Here is a 27,032-nt window from a genome sequence, read left to right on the forward strand (position 1 = left end):
TATGATTACAGTGTAGGGCCGTTGTAGACAGTGAAAGCAGTAGGTAGGTATAAACAGAATAGTCCCTTTCACACAGTTTCTTATTGGCCTGTGATGAGAGAGAGAGATAGAGAGATAGAGAGAGAGAGAGAGAGAGAGAGAGAGAGAGAGAGAGAGAGAGAGAGAGAGAGAGAGAGAGAGAGAGAGAGAGAGAGAGAGAGAGAGAGAGAGAGAGAGAGAGAGAGAGGATAGAGAGGCGTGAGAGAGAGAATGAAGTAGTAGTGAGAGTAAGTTTCGACCCCTGGAACCTCCTCAAGCTGACATTTTGAGAAACGCAGTTTTTTCTTTCCACGAAAGTGCTCTCCAAGCACTACGCATGAAATGCAAGCGAGCAATAATCCAGCATGCCTTATGGTAATGCATGTATCATTAATGTCCCATTTAAACACCTAAGGGGCCAATGTAGCCTGAGCAGAAGGCTGTTGTTAGGAATTGTACTATAATCCTGTAGTTTTTTGCAACACAAGCGGTTGAATGTATGACGCTTGTTCCACAAACTCTGTGGTTTCCTAACTAAAACTGTTTCCAAGCTAAAACTGTATTATCTCTTCGCCATAGCCTTTTAAGGGGGCGACAGTGGCTCAGGAGTTAGAGCGGTCGTCTGGTAATCAGAAGGTTCCGGGTTCGATTACGCCTCCTCCAGGGCAGCGTGTCGAAGTGTCCTTGAAGTGTTGAAGTGTCCCTTGAAGTGTAGAAGTGTCCTTGAAGTGTAGAGGTGTCCTTGGCGCCTTGCCTGGTTGCCTCCGCCGTCGGTGTGCGAATGTGTGAGTGAATGAGTGAACGGGTGAATGTGTGAGGCATGAGTTGTAAAGCGCTTTGGATAAAAGCTACTATATAAATGCATTCTGCCACTTAGACTCATTACATCCACATGTGTGAGTATTGTTCTCTAAATGAGAGCTATTTAGTGTCTATTTTTACCGCACTTTGTCTATTTCTACGTCTATTTTTACTGCTGGAAGATAGAAAAGGCAGCGTACCCTAAAGGGAAGATCGGTGTTATCCCAGAAAGAGTTCTGAATTGACATCTATTTTATGCTGAAATAGACAGGTACTTCATTAGTCCATAGGTTTTGACAATGATTACATATATTTTATGCTGAAATAGACAGGTACTTCATTAGTCTATAGGTTTTGGCAATAATTACATATATTTTATGCTGGTGGTTCATTAGTCCACATCAGATTTGAGTGTGTAGAAGCAGATAATCTAGTCCTCGGATGATATTCTGTTCATTCATTAACCAGACGTGTTGTTTTTACCCTTTTCTTACTCTCTGCATTCCTTTCATTCTCTCAATTGTATGCTAGTTTTATGCCTATACGTATGTCTATTGTATGTCCATTTTTTATCCGTTCTGTGGCCGCATACTTATTTTTATACATACCGCAGACAGTTTATTGTATATATTAAATACCAGCTTTTTTATTCTGTTAATTGTAGCTTTTTATTCCTTTATGCTGTGGAGCAAACGAAGAGTAAGAATCCCATTGTACTTGTTGCATAACGGCAAATACAAATAAATCTGAATCTGTATTTTACTGCTGTGAAGCACTTTGGGCTGCAATGCTTGTATGAGAGGTGCTATACAAATAAGGTTTATTATTATTATTATTATTATTATTATTATTATTATTATTATTATTATTATTATTATTATTATTATTATTATTATTATTATTATTATTATTATTATTGTGTTCGTACGGATTCAAGAGTGCATTGTGGGTAACACCTTCAAGAGGCGAGGGAACCAGTATATTCTGCTCCAGTGCTGTCTCTGTCTTATTTCCTGTGATGGTTTATGGCTTGGCGTGACAACCAATTATCAATAACTGCCATGTGCCCAATAACCGTTAGAACATCCTGTGACTTCGCTCGCAGCCGCTCTGGGTGAGAAAACCTTTATTGATGAACTGCTGCCCTGGATCCTGGGTCACACCTCAGCTGGGAATCGACTGTCTTTTAACACGGTGAGGGGGGGGGGGGGGGGGGGGGGGGTCACATACTGTATGAGTGAAAAAATCGGATTCAGGCCACGTTTGCCTTCAGTGTGAACGCAGCCATACAGACCAGAGTGACTCAGTAACTCAAACACAGAAACATGAGTGTGTCGCAGTGTTGGTTGTTGCTGTGTCGTGGTCGGCACCCCTCCTCCAACATGTCTGCTCCTCGCTCCACCTGATTATAAAACCCTCCTTGTTGTGTCGTGGTCGGCACCCCTCCTCCAACATGTCTGCTCCTCGCTCCACCTGATTATAAAACCCTCCTTGTTGTGTCGTGGTCGGCACCCCTCCTCCAACATGGCTGCTCCTCGCTCCACCTGATTATAAAACCCTCCTTGTTGTGTCGTGGTCGGCACCCCTCCTCCAACATGTCTGCTCCTCGCTCCACCTGATTATAAAACCCTCCTTGTTGTGTCGTGGTCGGCACCCCTCCTCCAACATGTCTGCTCCTCGCTCCACCTGATTATAAAACCCTCCTTGTTGTGTCGTGGTCGGCACCCCTCCTCCAACATGGCTGCTCCTCGCTCCACCTGATTATAAAACCCTCCTTGTTGTGTCGTGGTCGGCACCCCTCCTCCAACATGGCTGCTCCTCGCTCCACCTGATTATAAAACCCTCCTTGTTGTGTCGTGGTCGGCACCCCTCCTCCAACATGTCTGCTCCTCGCTCCACCTGATTATAAAACCCTCCTTGTTGTGTCGTGGTCGGCACCCCTCCTCCAACATGGCGTGTGCTCCTCATGCCAGGGGTGTAAAAAGTACCCCGAAATTATACTTAAGTGAAAGTATGGGTACCATCTCAAAATCATACTCAAGTAAAAGTCAGAGTATCTGGCTAAAAACACACTTGAGTAAAAGTCTAAAAGTTTCTACTTTTAAATGTACTTAAGTACTAAAAAGTTAAAGTAAAAACTTATTTTCTGACTGTCTATTCTTCTGATAGCAGGTGTTTATTAATCAAAGATCCCCGCTTTCTAGTCTTGCACAAGGACCAATCAGCATGTGTATGAGCGGATTCATTTTCCATTGATGGGGATTTGATTGGCTGTTTTTAAATAAAGCGCGGCCGCAGGATTAATAACGTTAACGTTAGTTCGGCCAGAGAAATATACTAATTAAAATGGTTGGACCTGCGAGATTTGTACTTTGTACTTTGTAGGTCTGCATTTTAAATGTAAGGAGTAAAAAAGTATGCTTTTTTTTCCTCTGGAATGTAATCGAGTAAAAGTACAAGTATACAAACCTAATAATACTCGCGTAAAGTACAAATCCCCCAAAAACAGTACTTAAGTATTGTAACAAAGTACAATTACTCAAGTACTTTACACCCCTGCCTCGTTCCACCTGATTATAAAACATCCTTCCAACGCTTCCAGCCCTGCCGTCCCGCCCGCCTGCTTGGCCTAAATTGCTTGATGGCGACTCCCCTCATGCCTTCTTTTTATGTCATTGTCTGCCTTTGATGTCATCAGATAATTGCTCCTTTTTAGAACCCAGAAGGGGCCACACTCACCGCTCGTGGGATGGGAGCATTGCCATGGTAACCATCTTTGTGATCCTGTGATCCGTAAACAGCTGTTTATTGTCTCCAGTAGGAGGGGGACGCTCCTTGACACAGATTGATTGATTGATTGATTGATTGATTGATTGATTGATTGATTGATTGATTGATTGATTGATTGATTGATTGATTGAAAACTGGGTACAATACAGTACAGCTCAATACACACAATTGTTAAGGGGACGCAGACCAAGAGAAATACTTTCCCCCATTTTCAATTCATAATGACATACATGACATACAGATATACAGTACTGTTACATCCAGACATTTATGACATACAAGATATACAAATATACAGTACTGTTTATGAGACAGAGATCATAAAGCACATCTGGGGGGGGGGGGGGGGGGGGGGCAGAGAGGTACTTGATGTGAAGACAACAGCAAGTAGACAGAGATGAGAGAGAAAGAAAAGAAAAAGGAGGGAGAGAGAGAGAGAGAGAGAGAGCGAGAGAGAGAGAGAGAGAGAGAGAGAGAGAGAGAGAGAGAGAGAGAGAGAGAGAGAGAGAGAGAGAGAGAGAGAGAGAGAAAAAGGAGAGATGCATGAGAGACAGAGAGAGAGGAAGAGGAGAGAGAGAACAGAGAGGTACTTGATGACAACAGCAAGGAGACAGAGAGAGAAAGAAAAGAAAGATGAGAAAAAGAGGAGAGAGGTGTGTGAGAGAGAGAGAAGCGTGAGAAAGAGAGAAAGAGGAGAGAGGCGAGTGAGAGAGAGAGAGAGAGAGAGAGAGAGGCGTGTGGAGAGAGAGAGAGGCGTGTGAGAGAGAGAGAGAGAGAGAGAGAGAGAGAGGGAGAGAGAGAAAGAGGAGAGAGGGGGAGAGAGAGAGAGAGAGGCGTGAGAGAGAGAAAGAGGAGAGAGAGGAAGAGGGAGAGAGAGAGAGAACGACAGAGAGGTACATTACTTGATAGGAACAGCAGGGAGAGATAGATAGATATATATATATATATATAGAGAGAGAGAGAGGGCAGAGAGAAGGAATATTATTTAGCTCGTTGAGGCAAAACCAATTCACAAGCCCCGTCTCCTTGTCCTCCTCCTCCTCCTCCTCCTCCTCCTCCTCCTCCTCCTCCTCCTCCTCCTCTCTCAGAGCAGATGTCTATCTGAACAACACAGTGTAATAAGCTTGAAATAATAAACAAACCTGTTCAGCTATAAAGAATGAGAGTACTGGAACAGTGTTAAATTCAAAGTGTTGTATTAACCAAAAGGAGGATCAAAATAAATGGGGCACCTCATAGCAACATATGGTACAACAAAAATCATCTCAAACCAATAAGAACGGTCCTGTCAGCTTTACAGTCCATTAGCCCCAACATAAATGTTACCATGTATAATGTTACCGTGTACAATGTTACCATATATAATGTTACCATGTATAATGTAACCATGTATCATGTTACCATGTATGTTACCATGTATGTTACCATGTATAATGTTACCATGTATAATGTACCGTGTATAATGTTACCCTGTATGTTACCATGTATGTTACCATGTATAATGTTACCATGTATAATGTAACCATGTATAATGTTACCATGTATAATGTTACCATGTATAATGTTACCATGTCTAATGTTACCATGTATAATGTACCATGTATGTTACCATGTATAATGTTACCATGTATAATGTTACCATGTATAATGTACCATGCATGTTACCATGTATAATGTTACCATGTATAATGTTACCATGTCTAATGTAACCATGTATAATGTTACCATGTATAATGTTACCTTGTATGTTACCATGTATGTTACCATGTATGTTACCATGTATAATGTTACCATGTCTAATGTTACCATGTATAATGTACCGCATATAATGTTACCATGTATAATGTAACCATGTATAATGTTACCATGTATAATGTTACCATGTATAATGTACCATGTATGTTACCATGTGTTACGACCCTGGCTCAAGGGACACAACCTATGTGCAAAACCGACACCAAAACCCCGTGCTCTAACTCAAAATGCTACTATAGCAAGGAACTATTAATATAACTATAAACTAATGTACTAAGGTAACCCAACGGACAAGGACTGGAAGAACCTGACAGCTCTTTCTCTAAGCACAGACACTGCATGTGTGTTACTAGGTCTGCCTTTAAAGCTCCCAGCAGGTAACCAATCAGCACTAATTGGCTAATTGGCAGCCCTCACCTGCATGCACAGTGACACAGAAGTGATCAGCTCGTGGTACATAACACCTCCCCCACCAAACTGGTTGCCCCAGAGGCAACCACCACACAACAACCCATAAAAAAAAACAAAAAAAAAAACACTGTGACCCACTGTACTACCACAACAGCGATAGTGGGTCGGTCCCTGTCGAACACGACCACCGATACCGATCTGTCAAAATTAGACTGCAAACCAAAATCAACCTGAGAACTGCGCTCAACAGAACAGAACACAGCACAACAAAAACCATAGATCACTGATACCACCACCGCACCCATATCCATCCCACCTGGCACTGGCAGTTCAGGATACTGCAAACCGTGAACATCCAGAGTAGGATGTACCGCCTCAGGTACAGCCCCAGTGTACCGGGAACATGGCAGTACTACAGTCACAATAACGTCTGGAACACCATCTAAAATGGCGTCACCCAAAATAACATTGTCCTGATCAAAATCAAAATGGCTGCCACTCACCAGACCAGGTCGCGAAGGCGGCTCCTGCTCCACAGGACACAGGTAACTAGGTTGACCATCACACCTAGTGCATGGCAGAGAATCAGTGTGGACATGTGGATCAATGTCAGAATCAACTGACATACTGGGACCATCCCTGCCCACAAGTGAAACATTAGGGACAATAGAGCTACTGTGGGAAGGCTGGCAGCCTAAGTCAGGCTTAGTAGCCTCTCCAACTAGAACGGTGTCACATGAAACAACAGCACCTCTCATAGCATCCTTCCCACACTCCTCCTCCAATTCGTTCGTGGCCTCAGCCACCGTACAGGCTGGGAAGACCTTGAGACACTGCGCTGCCATATCATCTCCCGTCACATGCTTCTCCGGCACGCATGTCAACTCTGGTTTCACCACCGGGCCTAACACAAAGCCACAATCAAGAGAATCATTATGCAGAGGTACATCCACAGTGTGCTTTCCAAAATTCTCAACAGGTACACATTTTAATTCAACAAAGAATGTGTCACTAAGTGTAATGTCCCAAGTCGAAGTATCAACAACATCACTTTTGTCCTTTGACATTTCTCGTGCCACAGCACACACAGGAAACACTCCTGGATGTTTCTGTGCCAGCTCATTAGAGACCTCAGAAACCACAGGAACGGGAGTTACAACCGGAGTAGCCAACACTTTGTCACCAGCCAAATCATTCCCTAGAATGAAGGACACCCCCTTTATGGGAATGTGAGAACATACCCCCACAACAACATCGCCTGATACTAAGGGAGAATTGAGCGTGACCTCATGCAAAGGTGCATCCACAAATCCACCCCCAAAGCCCCGAACAACGACACCGGAATGCAAAGAAGAGTTTTCTGAAAACGGCAAAACCCCCTCCAGAATGAGGGACTGAAAAGCACCGGTATCTCTCCAAATTGTTATAGCCTGTTTGGACTCTAGTGCATTAGTCAGGGAAACAAATCCATTCATCATAAACCTTGAGGAACCCTCGAGCTCTTTGTCCACACGTTTGACACTTCCCCCATCCCCATCTAACGTTGGCATAGGCGTTCTGCATATGGTTTCTACCAGAGCCACGGTTCTGAAATTTTTCTGCTCAAGCACCGGGCACCCAGCAACGATATGACCAGGTTCTTTACAGTAGAAACAGATAATCCCTTCTGGGAATGCACCAGCAGAACCACCCCGCCTAGGAGGTGAAGTCAACTGACCAGCAGACACAGGTTTTGGGAAACGGCCCCCCTGAACAGGACGCCTATCCCCGGACTCAACACGGTAGTCCTCCAAAAACACAGACTTCTGTGTCAACACAAACTCATCAGCGAAGACAGCGGCGTCGCCTATCTTCGATACCTTACGCTCATTTAGATGTGTGGAAACGGTATCAGGAACACATCTTTTAAATTCCTCTAGGAGAATCAACTGCCCAAGCTGCTCTCTTGACTCTGCCTTCTGAGAAGTGCACCACCTGTCAAACAGGTTCTCCTTCTCCCTTCCAAATTCAACATAAGACTGCCCCTCCGACCTGCGATAACCTCTAAAACGCTGACGATAGGCCTCGGGGACCAACTCATAAGCCCTCAAAATGGAAGCTTTAACCAGCTCATAATCAGCGCTTTGTTCAAGGGACAGAGCAGTGTAGGCTTCTTGTGCCCTACCAACTAAAACACATTGCAGCAGCAGTGTCCAGGCGGTATCAGGCCACTTCAATGTGGTTGCCACCCGTTCAAAAAGGGGAAAATATCTTTCCACGTCTTTCTCAAAAAATGGTGGCACCATCCTAATATTCCTGCCTACATCAAACCCGGAACGTGACTCTGGCTGCAGAGCACCCGCCTGTAAGGCAGCATGCTTAAACTCAAGCTCCTTCTGCGCACGCTCGTGCACCAGCAACATTTGTCTCTCCTCCAGCAACATTTGTCTCTCCTTAAGCTCCCGCTCCTCTTTCCTCTCTTTAAGCTCACGCTCCTCTCTCCTCTCTCTCTCCTTAAGCTCACGATCCTCTCTCCTCTCCTCATGCTCTCGCTCTAGCTGCCTTTCCTTAAACTCCAACTCCCTTATCCTCCAGTCACCCTCTACACCAGGTAATAGCGGAGATGCGCCAGACGAAGGAGGCTCCTCCACCCTCTCCTCAAGCACCTGCTCCCTAACGAGTAACACCCTTAACGCACTCAAGGCAGACGGCTTCAAACGTTTCTCCCCTGCAGAAAGCTCTACCCTGTAGTGTACAGCAAGTTCTAGCAGTTGTTCTTTGGAAAACTTGTCTAACAATTCATGAGACGGGCGATCAACAAAGTCCCTGATGGAAGCCATTGTCACTGAACCAGCCACCCCAAGCTACACACCCTACCTCACAGACACGAAGAACCACTAACGAACCACAAAGACCCCCCCAACGAACCACTGAAGAACCACGAAGAACCACTGAAGAACCATGAAGAACCACTGAAGAACCACTGAAGAATGCTAAATGCCAATAATAACAACCAGAAGGGAACGCGGTGGAAATGTGAGCTCTACGGAGCGCACCTTTCTAGGTTGCAAAAGAAAAAAAAAGAAAAAGAAAAATAAAACACACCCACCCTAAATAGACGTGTCACCAGGTCTGTTTAGGTCTGCTACCAGGTATGCTCACCAAACACTCAAACAAACAAAATAAATCCAACAAACAATTCCAAACAGGTGCGCCTTCTAACCTGATATGACTACATATGCGTCTACGTCTAAACTGCAGAAAAAACCGGCCCACCACATGTCTACCCTAAGAAACACTAAATCAAGCCCTACCACACTACCTGTGTTTTCTGGCCGCCCTAATCTACCTACCCTTAAACTAATGCCCTGTAGACCTAACTTTCTTCAACCACACCTGCTACCAGTCAAAGATCATATACCAATCATTTCATTGACCGCCCCAGGAGTACGTGGTGCACAGGACGCTAACCAACAACCAGAAAATAATGTCCCTATCTACATGTGGTGCCCACTAAACTATATATTTTAACAGCATAAGTAGTCACATCAAATTACAAACAAATACGGCATACTCACCTGTTTGATGAAATGGCTCAGCCCCCACGTTACACCATATGTATCGAACACCACCCAAACCATAATACCATGACACCCCGTGTAACACAAAAAAAAAACCACCAAACAAATTTCTAGGGGTAAATATCCCGGACGAGCGCCCAACTGTTACGACCCTGGCTCAAGGGACACAACCTATGTGCAAAACCGACACCAAAACCCCGTGCTCTAACTCAAAATGCTACTATAGCAAGGAACTATTAATATAACTATAAACTAATGTACTAAGGTAACCCAACGGACAAGGACTGGAAGAACCTGACAGCTCTTTTTCTAAGCACAGACACTGTATGTGTGTTACTAGGTCTGCCTTTAAAGCTCCCAGCAGGTAACCAATCAGCACTAATTGGCTAATTGGCAGCCCTCACCTGCATGCACAGTGACACAGAAGTGATCAGCTCGTGGTACATAACACCATGTATAATGTTACCATGTATAATGTTACCATGTATAATGTTACCATGTCTAATGTAACCATGTATAATGTTCAGGCCTACCAGACCATGCAGCCTGCATGGTAGAGCTAGTAGTGTCCAGCAACACTCAAACCTTTGAGTGTCCAAAAGGTGATAAGTCCTGGGTTGATCCACATCTTAAAGGGGAACTATTTTACTATTTCTTTCACTATTTGGGCACTTTTACACAATTCCTGTTAGTCTATGGAACACCTCTGTAATATATATATATTTTTTTATTCATTGTTTTGTATTTCTAATCAAGTCCTCAAAAACAGCATTTTTCTACCTCAAGATCTCGAGCTGTTTTGAGCCTGGGCTGCAGGGCGGCTCCTAAACCACTGCGGAGCGTCGTCTTCGCCTGAACATTAACATGCAGCAGTGACTATATGACATCACATATAGGCACATTTTCAAACGACTCAGTTCAGTGAGGGTGAATATTGTGAGAGGAGAATTGGAAGAATGCGCCAATATGAGAATTTTGAGACATAGATCATATTAATATAAGTTCACATAGCTAGGAAACAATGCTAAACACTCAAAAAGGCCATTTATAAGATAGTTCCCCTTTAATAAGAACAGTCCTGTCAGCTTTACAGTCCATTAGCACCACTGCAGCTGAACTGTCCTTGGTTAATGGAGAATCTTTTAGGAGGCCTGGCAAAATCCCTCCTTCCTCTCACAATAGCAGTAGCCAACAAAACTCCATGAGGCCATGATTCCAATCCAAGATGGCCCCCTGATGGTTAGGACCGCCCCTAACCACACCCATACCTGGAATCTTAAAGGTCAGGTGACCCAAATATGCTGACATTGGCATATCCTAACATATTGGGCCCACACTTCATTTATCAACACATTGACATATTCTTCATAAAGTAACGCATGTTACAACAGGACGGAGTCGGCCTGTGAGACTGGAGATATGAGAGCGGCTGCAAGCAGGACGTTCACGCGGCGGCTGTGGAAATGGATACGCTTTGCCATCTTTCCCATCGTGTGTTTGCATTTTCCCCTCCTCATGTATTGTGAATGTAAGGTGCAGAGAGGCAGACAGTTCAGGAATACATCATTTGCTCGTCCCTCTTATCCCTTTCACTACCACACTACAGAAGGTTAACCGTCTGTGTGATAGTAAAGGGTTAACCTTCTGTAGTGCGGTAGTGAAAGGGTTAACCCTGTGTCGTGTGGCAGTGAAAGGTTAACCGTCTGTAGTGTGATAGTAAAGGGTTAACCTTCTGTAGTGTGGTAGTGAAAGGGTTAACCCTTTGTCGTGTGTCAGTGAAAGGTTAACCGTCTGTAGTGTGATAGTAAAGGGTTAACCTTCTGTAGTGCGGTAGTAGGGTGACCAGATCCCAATAAACCAAATGTGGGACAAAGGGTATGTTTGTGAGGGACAATGTGGGACACCCCCGCCCCCCAGTGCAGCCCCTCCCGTTTTTTTGGTGGACTGTCCCTGTCGCGTCTATGCTTTTACCAACGCGTTCGTGTTTCCGGGTTCCCGTTTTGCGCTCTGATTGGCCACTGACCTACGCTAGTACGCCCCTCTCCTAGCTGCTAGGGTGAAGGGACTTGGCTTGGCTGGGAGGCTGGTGGTGGAGGGAGAGGGAGGAGGCGTGGGGTGGGCTGTCATCTTTCAAATATATTTGTAGCTAAACAATTATATTTTATTTATTAGCCTATTCTTAATAATTCTAACTCCGTATTATCTTGGCTTACCTGCAGTGGATGTGCATGGAGATGGTAACTGCGATCAAAGCAGTCGAAAACGGCGCATTTCTGGAGACTAATGTTATGTTTTGACAACAGATGTTTTGACAAATTGCTTGTATTGCCACCCACACCTGCAAATGTTCCATTGCACCCGCGGCAACGTGCGTTGTCGGCATCGACTTTCGTAAAGTGTACCCAGATTTTCGTTTTGTTCTCTCCGCCATGATAACAATAATAATAATAATAATAATAATAATAATAATAATAATAATAATAATAATAATAATAATAATAATAATAATAATAATAATAATAATAATAATAATAATAATAATAATAATAATAATAATAATAATAATAATAATAATAACTGAGCGCAGAGCTCGGTCTGTGTCCTCAGCGCCCGAAGGGCTTGAAGCGCTGAGGACACAGACCGAGCTCTGCGCTCATTGCTCTCTCCGCCATGACAACAACAATAATAATAATGAGCGCAGAGCTCGGTCCGTGTCCTCCTCAGCGCTTCAAGCGCTGAGGACACAGACCGAGCTCTGCGCTCATTACCATTACCATCACCATCATGGCGGAGAGAACAATGAGCGCAGAGCTCGGTCTGAGCTCAGTCTGTGTCTTCAGCGCTCGAAGTGCTTGAAGCGCTGAGGACACAGACCGAGCTCTGCGCTCATTATTATTATCACTATTATTATTACTATCATGGAGGAGAGAACAAAACGAAGACAACGCACGTTGCCACAAGTGCAACAAAACACCCGCAAGCATGGGTGGCAACACAAGCAATCTGTCAAAACATAACATTAGTCTCCAGAAATGCGCCGTTGGGACTTGTCATGTCGCCTGGATGCCCAGGATGCGGTGTCACTCGCGGTCAGATACTAGTAACGTTACGCGACACATAGAGGTTCTTTCACATTGGCTGGGGGGGGCGTTAGCGCGGACGACAACCAATCATGCGGGACATGGTCTCAATATGCATGACGCGTGAAAGGAGACAGGAATGCTGTACAATCACGCGCAATGCGTGACGTCTGGTCACCCTATGTGGTAGTGAAAGGGTTAACCGTCTGTAGTGTGATAGTAAAGGGTTAACCTTCTGTAGTGTGGTAGTGAAAGGGTTAACCCTTTGTCGTGTGTCAGTGAAAGGTTAACCGTCTGTAGTGTGATAGTAAAGGGTTAACCTTCTGTAGTGTGGTAGTAGGGTGACCAGATCCCAATAAACCAAATGTGGGACAAAGGGTATGTTTGTGAGGGACAATGTGGGACACCCCCGCCCCCCAGTGCAGCCCCTCCCGTTTTTTTGGTGGACTGTCCCTGTCGCGTCTATGCTTTTACCAACGCGTTCGTGTTTCCGGGTTCCCGTTTTGCGCTCTGATTGGCCACTGACCTACGCTAGTACGCCCCTCTCCTAGCTGCTAGGGTGAAGGGACTTGGCTTGGCTGGGAGGCTGGTGGTGGAGGGAGAGGGAGGAGGCGTGGGGTGGGCTGTCATCTTTCAAATATATTTGTAGCTAAACAATTATATTTTATTTATTAGCCTATTCTTAATAATTCTAACTCCGTATTATCTTGGCTTACCTGCAGTGGATGTGCATGGAGATGGTAACTGCGATCAAAGCAGTCGAAAACGGCGCATTTCTGGAGACTAATGTTATGTTTTGACAACAGATGTTTTGACAAATTGCTTGTATTGCCACCCACACCTGCAAATGTTCCATTGCACCCGCGGCAACGTGCGTTGTCGGCATCGACTTTCGTAAAGTGTACCCAGATTTTCGTTTTGTTCTCTCCGCCATGATAACAATAATAATAATAATAATAATAATAATAATAATAATAATAATAATAATAATAATAATAATAATAATAATAATAATAATAATAATAATAATAATAATAATAATAATAATAATAATAATAATAATAATAATAATAATAACTGAGCGCAGAGCTCGGTCTGTGTCCTCAGCGCCCGAAGGGCTTGAAGCGCTGAGGACACAGACCGAGCTCTGCGCTCATTGCTCTCTCCGCCATGACAACAACAATAATAATAATGAGCGCAGAGCTCGGTCCGTGTCCTCCTCAGCGCTTCAAGCGCTGAGGACACAGACCGAGCTCTGCGCTCATTACCATTACCATCACCATCATGGCGGAGAGAACAATGAGCGCAGAGCTCGGTCTGAGCTCAGTCTGTGTCTTCAGCGCTCGAAGTGCTTGAAGCGCTGAGGACACAGACCGAGCTCTGCGCTCATTATTATTATCACTATTATTATTACTATCATGGAGGAGAGAACAAAACGAAGACAACGCACGTTGCCACAAGTGCAACAAAACACCCGCAAGCATGGGTGGCAACACAAGCAATCTGTCAAAACATAACATTAGTCTCCAGAAATGCGCCGTTGGGACTTGTCATGTCGCCTGGATGCCCAGGATGCGGTGTCACTCGCGGTCAGATACTAGTAACGTTACGCGACACATAGAGGTTCTTTCACATTGGCTGGGGGGGGCGTTAGCGCGGACGACAACCAATCATGCGGGACATGGTCTCAATATGCATGACGCGTGAAAGGAGACAGGAATGCTGTACAATCACGCGCAATGCGTGACGTCTGGTCACCCTATGTGGTAGTGAAAGGGTTAACCCTTTGTCGTGTGGCCCGGACCCCCCTAGAGAGGCAGAGGTTCACCCACCAGTCTCACAAAATCCTGTGGGAAACACTGATACCGAATAGTAGTAGTAATATCCTTTTGAAAGGAAACATTCTGAATCTTCTTCCACAACAGCAAGAATCACTCTAATGCAATAGAGTTACAGAGGTTTGAACACACTGAAGTAAAAGTTGTGTTTACTTACATTTCTGTTTATTTGTTGCCAGATGCCTGTTTTTGAGTTCCAGCTTGGCTTGCATTTGGTGGATTATGGTCGAGCCCAGGACCCAGTGCTAGATGTATTCTATTCAAGTCACACTCCTGAACTGACCCGCATGCACAAACGAACCATAACGAGGATGGAGGACATTGAATTCACAGTTTATGGTTTACTTTATAAGTCAATTGCAGTAGAGGCCAGCTAATAAAAATCAGACCTGTATCTGATTTAGGACCACATTATGTGACCAAGCAGCCGGCCTAGACTGTGCCGAGTCACATTATGAAAGTGGCCCCAAATCAGAATTGAAAAGATCAGATTCCATGTGATTTGTGCCGCTCACACTGTTGTGACGAAACAAAGGGCAGATACATTTACAGGCATACATTATAATGCTAAGAATAGAGTATTATATTGTACAACACTCACACAATACTGTCAAAAACAGGGCCAAAAGAACAGTACTTACTGATATATTGTATGTTGTATTGATATATTTTATTATGTTCTTGTGTGATGTACCGCACATTGGATTGCTGTCTGATATATTGCAAATGTTATTGCTGTCATCTTGGCCCGGTCTCCCTTGCAAAAGGGATCTTGTATCTCAATGGGACTTCCTGGTTAAATAAAGGTAAAAAAAGGAAAAAAAATTACAAAAAATTTAAAAGACATCTGAGTCACAGTTAACGTCACGGTGACCAATCGCAGCCACTCTTATTGTCTGGGACCAAATACGGCCACGCCCCACTCCCAGTAAAAAGTGGGAATCTCTAGAATGGGTTTGGGGCGACGCTGTATACGGAAGTGGCTTTCAAGGTGACGATTAGACAACACTTTCTGTTGTCAGTAGATGGCAGCATTGGTTTAAAATTAAAAGGTGAAAATGTTGAAAACTACAATAATGCATTTCCCAAGAGCGTTAGCACAGGTCGCAGGTCACTGGGATGTGTCTATATTCTTCGACGTGATCTGAACAGCGGTAAACTATTACTGCGACCTCGGTATAGCGACCGCGAATGGTAAACTAATTATCTTAACAAAAGTGCGCTGGTAGCGTTACATATGTTGTCTAAAGGGGGACATATGGTACAATTTAAGATTTTTATGATAATCGGCATATAAAGGACAACACAAAGCATCGTTAATTTGTAAGAAACCTCAATGAAAACGGTAATATTCTCTATTGTTATGAAAATGTGCTAGAATCCTATAAAATGTGGACGCATTTGGTCTACGTTCCGTTACATATTATGAGCAAAAAAAACCTATTCAGATGTGGGCCACTGTTTGCCTGCAGTGTGAACGTATCCTCACAGCGTCAAAGAAAATAGTCTAAATGGAGTTATTCAATGGAAGAAATGCACCAGTGATTCTGTGACAAGTTTCTACTGTACCCACGTCAATACTGTGCGCACGCCCACGGTGAGAATCATTCCGGCTGTACGCAGGTGAATCGGCCAATCAATTCGTCACCCCGCCAGTCAGGGCCGCCTCAGGGGGTGTGCGAGCAGTGCGGTCGCACAGGGCCTCGCGGGAAGGGGGGCCTCGCACAAAAAAAAATAAAAAAAAATAAAAAGAAAATATTTTTAATTTATTATTTTTTTTATTTTTTTTTTTATTTTTTTTTTTTTTTTTGCGAGGCCCCCCCCCTCCCGCGAGGCCCTTTTTCATCACAGACCTAAAATCTAGTTTTGCTTATATGCTTATATATTTCACATTAGACACGTTTGTAGAATGTGTCTGACTTGTTCCTGGCTCTGCGGCTCTGCAGATACACTATTGGCTTTGCAGATACACTATTGGAGGCAGCTCTGAGGCTCTGCAGCAGAATTGGTTTCAATGAGGGGAGGGGTTACAGGTAAGGTAGAGTCTGACTATTTCGCACGTGCAGCATTGGAGGTTATGCCAGCCAAGATGAAGAGGACATCGTTCGGCAGATGGACTGAAGATGAAAGTTGTTGCATGTTAGACAGTTCAGTCAGGCTAGCCATCCCGGCTAAAGACAGGGACAGCTAGTTAGCTTTAGCTACGTTATAATATTGAGTGCTAACGTGTGGTTCAGTCGGGATATAGCCATGATGATGTCGGCTAGTAGCTAGCTTAGCTAAAGGCTAACTAGCGTTAGCTAACCTAGAGACAGCGCGTGCAGCATTGTTATGCCAAGATGAAGAGGACGGTCGTTTGGCAGATGAACTTCGTCAACTCCACGCGGTTGTCTCCATCCTCTTGGACGTTTGGTGAGTTTTTAATGCACTCTATTCTATTCCCGCCGTGGATATCTCTCTCTCTCTCTCTCTCTCTCTCTCTCTCTCTCTCTCTCTCTCTCTCTCTCTCTCTCTCTCTCTCTCTCTCGGGAGCCAAATGGGCCGACTAGCTGTTGTAGTACTAGTAGCTAAAGGTGTGTGGCCTGGTGTCAGCACCTGGTGCGAGGGAGGTGAGCTTGGTGTTTCATTATGAGAATATCTCCATGCTCAAGTCGGCTATAGGCCGCAAGGGACTTGTTGCCGGCACCGCTATGGTAAACACCACTCTGTAGTGGGACGTGTATTGCCTTCTTTTTCCCTTCTCTCTTCGTATGAGAAGAGGAAAACACAGCGGCTGTCTGAAGTGTTGGCCTGTATTGCTTTTCTCACGTTGTACAGTTTTTCAGTGGTAGCCGCATAGCTTGTTTCTGCGTTAGCTAGTGGTTAGCGATAGCCGGGTTGAGCTAACTGTTAGCCAGTTAGCTGTTTAGCTACGACGTTAGCTGCTCGTTTTCGCTCGCCTGGGAATGTTAGCTTGATGCTATCAGTTAGCCTAGAGTTAGCTGTTAGCTTGTGCTACGACCATTGACATTAGCCGTGAGAATAGCGGGCCCTGGCACTCTCTGACTACGCCATCGTCTTTTTTTTTTCTTTTTTTTTTTTATCTTTCTTCCCCTCCTTTTTCCCGATTTTTCTCCCATCCCACCCTTCCTGGTTGTTGCGTACTTTCCCCTACTGTTGGTCCGGGAGACCGGAGACTGTCGCATGCTTTCCTCCTTTCGCCCTGCGTTCCTTGGTGCAGGTAAGATGTCATGACATTACCCCACTCTTCCTTCCTTCCCCTCCCGAATGTTTTGTTAATAACGATGTTTTTTTCCAGGCAAAACATATGTTACTTCACAACATTTGGAGATACGACATGTGCTGTGTGTGAATTGTCTTGGTCGTTTGGGTAGCTTGGGTAGCGTTGGCCAAAGCTGTGTGTGGCCTGGTGTCAGTACCTGGCTAGCCTATTTAGCTGATGTCGGCCATTGGCTCCTTGCTGCTTTGTTTTCTCTGGTATAGACCCTCTTCTCTTTGGATTTAAGTGTTGATCTTTGTCCTTTTGGATCTATGTATATTCATGTTGCCTTTGTGAAGTTATCTTTTCCTTCTGTTTTGTTCTTCCATTAAAAGTTGAATATCCTTTAGGGGCTCATCTTTGCTTATCTCTCTCATACATGCTCTCTCTCTAACACACACACACACACACGACACACAGACATGCTCTCTCTCTCTAACACACAAACACACATGCTCTCTCTCTCTCTCTCTCTCTCTCTCTCTCTCTCTCTCTCTCTCTCTCTCTCTCTCTCTTCTAACACACACAGTCTGCCTATGGCGGCCTTTCTCGATGGCTAGGCTGTGCTCGCTGAGTCTGTACCTAGTCAAGGATCTTCAGTCACAGTGCTCAGGTATTCTGGCACTGTGTACTCTCTGTTTAGGGCCAAATAGCATTTCAATTTCTTTCCAATGTCTCTCTCTCTCTCTCTCTCTCTCTCTCTCTCTCTCTCTCTCTCTCTCTCTCTCTCTCTCTGTCTCTCTCTCTGTACACTGTATATTGACTGTAGAACAGGAGCTCTCTCTTGCTCTCTCTCTTGCTATATGTTGACTGTATCATGCCCAGCCTCGGGCAGCGCTATTATTTAAGAATATGTTGACTGTATATAAAAAAAAATAAAAAAATATTATATATATATATATATATATATATATATATATATATATATATATATTATTATAATTTTTTTTACCTTTTGGGGGGGGGGCCTCGCATTTAAATCTTGCACAGGGCCTCGCATTTCTCCCAGGCGGCCCTGCCGCCAGTTGTATTTGACTCGATGGCGAAGCAGCTAAACTCCATTATGAGTCAGTGTGGTTCTGAATTACCATCCTCTTCACACTCCGGCGCTCCAGTACAATTGGCACTTCTCACGAACCACACACACAGGCTCTCTCTCCCCGATAGTTTGAGTGTGCTTGGCCGAGTGTCGTCTTTCACGTGTTGGAGGGAGGGGACGAGAGGTTAATGCACACGTTGCACTTGATTGACTTAGCATGCAGAGTGTCTAATGGGAACTATATATAACTATGGAATTATATCAGTAAGTACCACTCTTTTGGCCCTGTTTTTGACAGTATTGTACAATAGAATACTCTATTCTTAGCATTATAAAGTATGCTGTAAATGTATCTGCCCTTACTATAAAGTATGCTGTAAATGTATCCGCCCTTACTATAAAGTATGCTGTAACTGTTGTAACTGCCCTTACTATAAAGTATGCTGTAACTGTCCTTACTATAAAGTATGCTGTAAATGTAACTGCCCTTACTATAAAGTATGCTGTAAATGTATCTGCCCTTACTATAAAGTATGCTGTAACTCTTGTAACTGCCCTTACTATAAAGTATGCTGTAAATGTAACTGCCCTTACTATAAAGTATGCTGTAAATGTAACTGCCCTTACTATAAAGTATGCTGTAAATGTATCCGCCCTTACTATAAAGTATGCTGTAAATGTAACTGCCCTTACTATAAAGTATGCTCTAAATGTAACTGCCCTTACTATAAAGTATGCTGTAAATGTATCTGCCCTTACTATAAAGTATGCTGTAACTGTTGTAACTGCCCTTACTATAAAGTATGCTGTAACTGTCCTTACTATAAAGTATGCTGTAAATGTAACTGCCCTTACTATAAAGTATGCTGTAAATGTATCTGCCCTTACTATAAAGTATGCTGTAACTCTTGTAACTGCCCTTACTATAAAGTATGCTGTAAATGTAACTGCCCTTACTATAAAGTATGCTGTAAATGTAACTGCCCTTACTATAAAGTATGCTGTAAATGTATCCGCCCTTACTATAAAGTATGCTGTAAATGTAACTGCCCTTACTATAAAGTATGCTCTAAATGTAACTGCCCTTACTATAAAGTATGCTGTAAATGTATCTGCCCTTACTATAAAGTATGCTGTAAATGTATCCGCCCTTACTATAAAGTATGCTGTAAATGTAACTGCCCTTACTATAAAGTATGCTGTAAATGTATCCGCCCTTACTATAAAGTATGCTGTAAATGTATCTGCCCTTACTATAAAGTATGCTGTAACTGTTGTATCTGCCCTTACTATAAAGTATGCTGTAAATGTATCTGCCCTTACTATAAAGTATGCTGTAAATGTATCTGCCCTTACTATAAAGTATGGTGTAAATGTATGTGCCCTTACTATAAAGTATGCTGTAAATTAGGGGTGTAACGATGCATCGATTAATCGAAATGCATCGATTCTAATGTGTTAGAATCGATGCATCGATTTGAATATGTTAGAATCGATTATAATCGAAATTAATAAAAAAAATTATAATTATAATAATTTTGTGTATTGTTTTTATTGACCTATAGTCCATTCATGCTGAGTGAATCAGTTCCCCCAGCCACATTTGTGTATTCAACATTTTTTGGGGAATTAACTGAAAATTAATCAAAAATTTATCGAATCTATTATATATGTGATCCCGGACCATGGTAGCATATTAATCACACGGAATACGTTGTTTACAGGTACCACAGACCATGGCTGTAGCTAGCTTTATTGCCATAACAACAACGCCCAAAGCGTCAACGCTGGAGACGCTGGGTTCGAATCCAGCTCTCAGCGTTGCTATCAGCTTGGCTGGTCGTTCATACTAACACAATTGGCAGTGTTAGGGGTGGGAAAGCTTATGGGTGGGTCCTGGGCGTTGTGGACAGCGACCCCTACAGTTAGGTTGGGGCGCCTGCACAGCGAGGGTAGGATCTGGAGGGAGGTAGTGTGACCTTCCACACGTTACACTCTCCCGGTGAGAATCTGCGCTGCCAGGCTGGCTGCCGGCTGGCTGCACATGCATCGGAGGAAAGCATGTGACAGTCTCCGGCCTCCCGGACCAACAGTAGGGGGGAGTGCGCAACAACCAGGAAGGGGGTTGGGAATTGGCATAACGACAAACAGTAGGATGGGAGAAAAATCGGAAAAAAGGAGGAAAAAAATTAAATTAAGATAATAACAACGCCCAAAGCGGCCTGAGCTGTCACCTTAAGAAGTGCTCGCCCTCCCCCTAGAGGGCAGGAGTAAGAATGGTGAGGTAGTCAAAACACCCACAGCCACATACATCACACTCCTCCCCACTTAATTGTATTGCTGTCCCCACTTCCAAACCCGGTACCTAATAAAGTGATAAAGTGCCCCGGAATGACCCCTCATAATACAACACCCAAATACAATAGTGCAATAACCCCCATAGCCCAACTGAGTCTGTCAGAACGTCCTGCTCACAATGTGAGGCGATCAGGGGGCCTAGTTACCCTCACCGGGTACCTCCTACTAGTCTCTGTGGATGTTCTGGTTGGCTCTGAGTCAGTTGCCTCAGTGTGCGTGACTGAGTGACCGGTTAGGGAGGACTCTTGTCCGCCCGCTGGGGAAACGGTCACTGGATCTGGCATAAGGACTGTAGCAGTTTGAGCCAATGGGGCTGGTGGTATTGGCTCCCCTGATGTGAGTAGCATCGGGTCACAGGCCCGCATCTGTTCTGTGTGGTGTTTCCAATGCCCCGAGCCGACCCCGACTGTGTAGGACACTGGCCCCTCCTGGGAGACCACCACCCCTGGCATCCACTTATCCTCCCCCTGTCTATAATCACGGACCAGCACCGGGTCTCCCGATGCAAAGTCCTTGTCTCTGGCGAACGGGGCTCTGCGACCCTGCTGGACTGTCTGAGCCTGATCCACCACCGCCGCCACACTGGGTTTGAGGAGGTCAAGGCGGGAGCGGAGTCGGCGGCAAAGGAAAAGCACCGCAGGAGATTCATTAGTCGTAGCGTGGGGAGCATTTCTGTAGCTGAGCAGAAACTAATCCAGTCTGTGCTGCACTGTCGTTGATCCTCGGGACGCTTTCAATGAGCGTTTTAGCGTCTGTACAAAACGCTCCGCTTGACCGTTCGTGGCCGGGTGAAAAGGAGCAGAGCGCATGTGCTTCACTCCATTTCCTTTGAGAAAAAACGCAAACTCATTTGAAATGAACTGCGGCCCATTGTCGCTAACCAGAACTTCTGGCAGTCCATGGCGACTGACCAACCCCAGCAGCACTTGAATAGTCTTAGTGGTTGTGGTGGAGCCCATCAGCTTCACTTCTGGCCACTTGGAGTGGGCATCCACCACCACCATAAACATATGACCCTCAAAGGGCCCTGCAAAGTCCACATGTATCCTCTGCCATGGAGAGGCTGGCCGCCTGTAGCTGTTCCGCAACCGTTCATACTTCCGGGGTAGGCCTGATTGGCCGCGACGGCCACGTGACCAGGCGCGGCCACGCCCCGCGGCAGAGGCCGCTGTGTTGACGCTAGGCTGCTGTGTTTCCTGGTTGTCGCGCCGCGGTAGTCAGTTAGTTCTGTGTTCCGTGTTGCAATAAACGTTCAACGATGTCAACAAAACGGTATCTTATTACGGCTTTCCTCCCGACGACAAAGAGAAGAGAAGGTGGCTGAAGCCTGAAGTTGATACAGTAAGTTTGATCGCGGTCTTGTGATGACCAGAAAGAATACAAAACATTACCTGTTGTTATTGTTAAGTCGCTATCTTGTGATAGTAACATGGTCGTGGTGTGAATTACCTATACCCTAATTATATTTATTCTTAATGTAGCCTACTGTATATATCCACATGTGTTTGTACATATAACTGCATATAATCCTTTTACATATCTGTAGATACTACGCTATCTATATCTGTACATATCCCTTACCTACTCTTACTAGTTACGCTGCTGGCCAGTATGACTACCATAGTGTCTTTATACCTGCTGCATCAATGTACATAATAATACTACAACTCTGTACATACATATGATCTGATTAGCATTATTACTCAGTAGTACTGATTTATATATTTTAAACAATATAATGAATTAAGGTTTTGTTTTATTTGTCACATAAGGTACGCGTACATTACAGTGAAACACTTGGTTCTGTATGAGCCTCCTGAGATTGTGCTTTCTAGAAGTTAGACATCTCTTTGATCCAATGACCTGAGTCAGGTCTCTGAATCTCCTTCCATTTTAAAGCAATCACATGTTTAGCTTGTAGTAGACAGAAATCTATTTGTTTGTTTCTTCATATCACAGTTTACAATTTATTTTCTTTTTGCAGGCATGACTTCACCCCAAACTGTAACTCACGGGTCTGTGGGTGGCATATTCCCAATGGCAAAGCAGCTGGGCCAACACTGCTTTCCCCGACCACATCAGCTATCCCATTCCCACCAAACGGAAAAAACAAATGCTCTGTGCGAGTGTGAAGGATGCAGGAAGAGCTGAACAAGGCCCAAACCACCTTGACATTGCTACACAGACCCCTAGTACTTCATGTGTTGTGGTGCTTGAATTATGCCTCTAATCGATCAGCTACTCCTGACTTTGATGAAGCTCCGACTGAATTGTGGCATCCTAGACCTTGCTATGAGGTTTAATTGCTGCCGTGCCAGTCACCAACATCTTCACCACCATCAGACTGGACACCCAGTCATCTGTAGTCATTACAAAGGATGCACCACACTTATGGGCACTATTCAGGGCAACCTGCACCTGACTCTCTTTTCTGGACTCTTTTTGTATCACAAACAGTACTGTATTTGCAAATCTGGTATGTCATAAATGTATAGATGTAGCAGTACTGTCTATCTGTATGTCATGTATGTCATATATGTCCTGATGAATTGAAAATGGGGGACCCTGATGTAAACAAGACGAAAGTCTTTCTCTGGTCTGCATCCCCTTAACAATTGTGTGTATTGAGCCGTACTGTATTGTACCCATTCTGCAATCTGTTAATAAAGTTTTCAATCAATCAATCAAAACAGGAGCCAACTATTGTCATCTTGTGGTATGGACTCCTTAGTATAACTGTATATTCTATAGTAGTGTACATAGGACCCATTACCTTTTCATTTGTAAGCTTAGCATTGTATTGTATTTTATCTTTACTTTTTATCATCTCTTTTATTATCTTGCAGCACTAGATGTTGGTGTCTGGTGTACCTTTGTTCAGGTTGAATTGTTTTGAAGTAAAGCGCAGACTCCATACTCTTCTGCTCGTCTCATTTATTAACTTCCACAATCTATTCTATTTTTGTATTGTATTTTTGCACAATCGAAGGCAGGCATGGCCACCTTCATTTCACTATTATCATCATTTATGTATTGTGTATGTACTGTATGTGACGATTAAACCTCTTGAAGTGCAGGTAAACATGGCATCTTAAGACATTCACAAATCTAGGCTCATCCACCTGATATTCAATACACTTGAATCACAAAGTTTCTTCACACACTTTAAAATGTTGTGGCAGACTGTCACAAACAAAGGTCTATAATAACACATACCTGGACGGGGCTGTTGTGAAGCCAGCCCATCCAGTGAGTGCTTTAAGCACAGGACAGGTCCCGGCAGAAATAAACAACGTTTTCCAAAAGTAAATGATATTTATTATATGAAGGGGAATGAAACCTGTAAAGACACACACAACAGGGAGAACAGGGCCCCGTTCCATGTACCGGGATAACCGAGTTAGCCGGATAACTTTAGCTGGATAACTGGGTTAGCCTGACTTTCCGATTTCATGTACCTGGATTTTCCAAATCACCATGACAACATATCCAAAAGTTTGAGCCTGGTCGAAAGCAGAGTTCAAGTTCAAGTTAGCCTGAACTATCGCCACGCCCCCGCAAAGAAGTGACAGCCCGTTTCCTGAAACTATTCCCACAGTCTACGATCTGCATTATACCATTCTGAATTACGTTTTTGTGCTCCATTCTTCCAGAGGGGGCTTTTGAAATGTAAAATAGACCCAAAATGCTGATATTAAATTCACTTTGTCCTAAATAATGCACGTTATATATACCGTGGCGACGTACACATGATGTGGTTATTTTAATTGTAACTGGGATTAAGATGTCTGATGAGATGCGCTGTTTGACGGATTTGAGAAATTGAATGAGCCGTTGACGTCACATGAATGAATGAGGATAAAGAAATAAAACTTCATTCAAAATAAGGGATATTCTAAACACGGGTCTCTCGTTCATTAATGTATAAACAATGAATCTATCCCATCTGGCACAGTGGCCCAGCGGTAGCGCTCAAGTCTCCCAATCTAGCGATCCGGGTTCAAATCCCTGTGTTTCCAATATGATTTTTTTGAATATAATATTAATGATTATACGCCAAAGTAGCCTGGTTTTAAGTTAAAATATTATAAATCTACATGCATTGAGGATGTCATTCTTTATATAGCTCTCAACGTGCACCAAATTGAATTATTCCTATATTGCAAAAAGAAGGACCCCGGTCTTGAACCCCGGTCGTCCGTGTGGAAGTCAATAGAACAACCCGTTGGACCACAGTAGAGATAAGTTAAACATTGACTATACATCAATCAATGGGCAAGAAAGCCGTCTCGTAATTCTGTATAACAGTTAACTAGTTATTTTCGCTAGCAAGATCTCATTTGATTATTCAATCCAGCAGGCAAGTTTAAAGAAATATAATCTGATTGATTGAGGTAATGAGGGACTTAGAATTAGCCTATAGATAACGCATTTAACTTGTCGGCGAGGCGATTGAGCCTATTGCAATCTGTCAATAAAGTCTTAAATCAATTAATCAATCAATGCCGTTGAGAATCAGGGTCTCTGCCATCGATACGTGCTGGCTTTCCACCTAAAACGGGAGCGCGCATCTAGCCTGACTTGAGCCTGACTCTCAAGTCTGGCTTGAGTTAACGAGACTGAATCCTCCTTTGTGAAACAGGAAAATCCCGGCTTTGAACATCGGGTTAACTGAAGCTGGATAATGGACATGTTGATCGACTTAGTTGAACCACGTACATGAAACAGGGCCCAGCTGTGATCGCCTTGTCTGAGGTACTTCCTAGGTCACTGGTGAAGGTTAAAACTGCATTGGGAGCCACACCGATCAGAGCAGTAAGTGTGGTGCGTCCTTTGTAATGACTGTACAGATGGGGTGAAGTCATCATGTGTTACGATTAGTCCTACGCTTCTTTGGCATGATGGACCCAGATGACAGAGTGGAGATTGATGAGACCGGAGACAGAATGTGACGATGAACAGTTTACTTAAAGACAAGGTACATACACGACTAACACACAGGTAACATTTAACAATGACCGCGCACAGCAGGGCAGGACAGACAGGACTATATACACAAGACTAATTGACAAGACACAGAGGGTAATTTACAAACAAGACACAGGTGTGGTAGACAGAAACAATAGAGCACAGAGTACTGGGAAAACAATAACAAACAACCAGACTAAAACATAATTACAAACCACAGACAGGGGAACACAAGACTAACAAAGTGGAGACAACAGATAATAAACACAACAAACACAACTGACAATAAATAACAATAAGTTGGTGTGTGAGCTGATGCCAGATTGGCATCAGCCCACCGGGTGGAAATGTAGACTGAGGGTTATTGTTAATGGGAGGTACTTGTGATGAATATGACTGTCTGAGTCCTGGTCCCACAGGGCCAGGACCGGAGGAAGTGTTACAGTACCCCGCCCTCGAAGGTCGACTCCCAGGCGACCCAACAGGCCCCCCGGGAACGGGGAGGGTGGGGGGGACGGAAGCCGCATCGGCGAAAAGAGGGGGGGGGAGGATGGGGGTTCGAGGGACGGGGCCTGCGGGAACAGGAACGGGGGGAGGGGGCTGACGAGGAGGGCTGGAGCAGGGAAGGATGGGAGGAGGAGACGACGGCTCCGGAGCGCGACCTGGGGCTGGGGTCTCCACGGTGGCGAGACCCCCCGCCGAACCCCGAACCGGAGGCTCCCTGGCGACAGGACGCGGTGCAGGACCCCCAACCGGGGTCCCTCCGGCAGCGGAATCCGATGTCTTCCTCCAGGTCTGCCATGGTGGTGGCTCGTCTTCTGAAACCTCCCAGGGCGGAGGAGACCTCGACCAGACCGGCGAGGAAGACCTGCGGTCCTGGGAACCCCTTCCCCTGGGGCTGTGGTGTCGGGATCCGCGCCCCGTCCCCGACGCTCCCCTGCGGACCAGGCGACTCCCCACCCAGGGATCCAGCACCGGGGTGGCCGCGGCGCAAGCACCCGATGTCATCGGCGCCGCTGGCCCAGCCACTACGTCCCATGGTGCCAGACCCAGAGCGGTCGCCTGGTCGGCACACAGGACGGAAGCGCCCAGGATCCCGAGCGCGAAGCTGGCTCCGTCTCTTCTCTCTGCCGGGTCCAAGTTCGGCGCGGTCAT

Source organism: Notolepis coatsorum (assembly GCF_963971535.1).
Source record: "Notolepis coatsorum genome assembly, chromosome: 10".
Taxonomy (NCBI): domain Eukaryota; kingdom Metazoa; phylum Chordata; class Actinopteri; order Aulopiformes; family Paralepididae; genus Notolepis; species Notolepis coatsorum.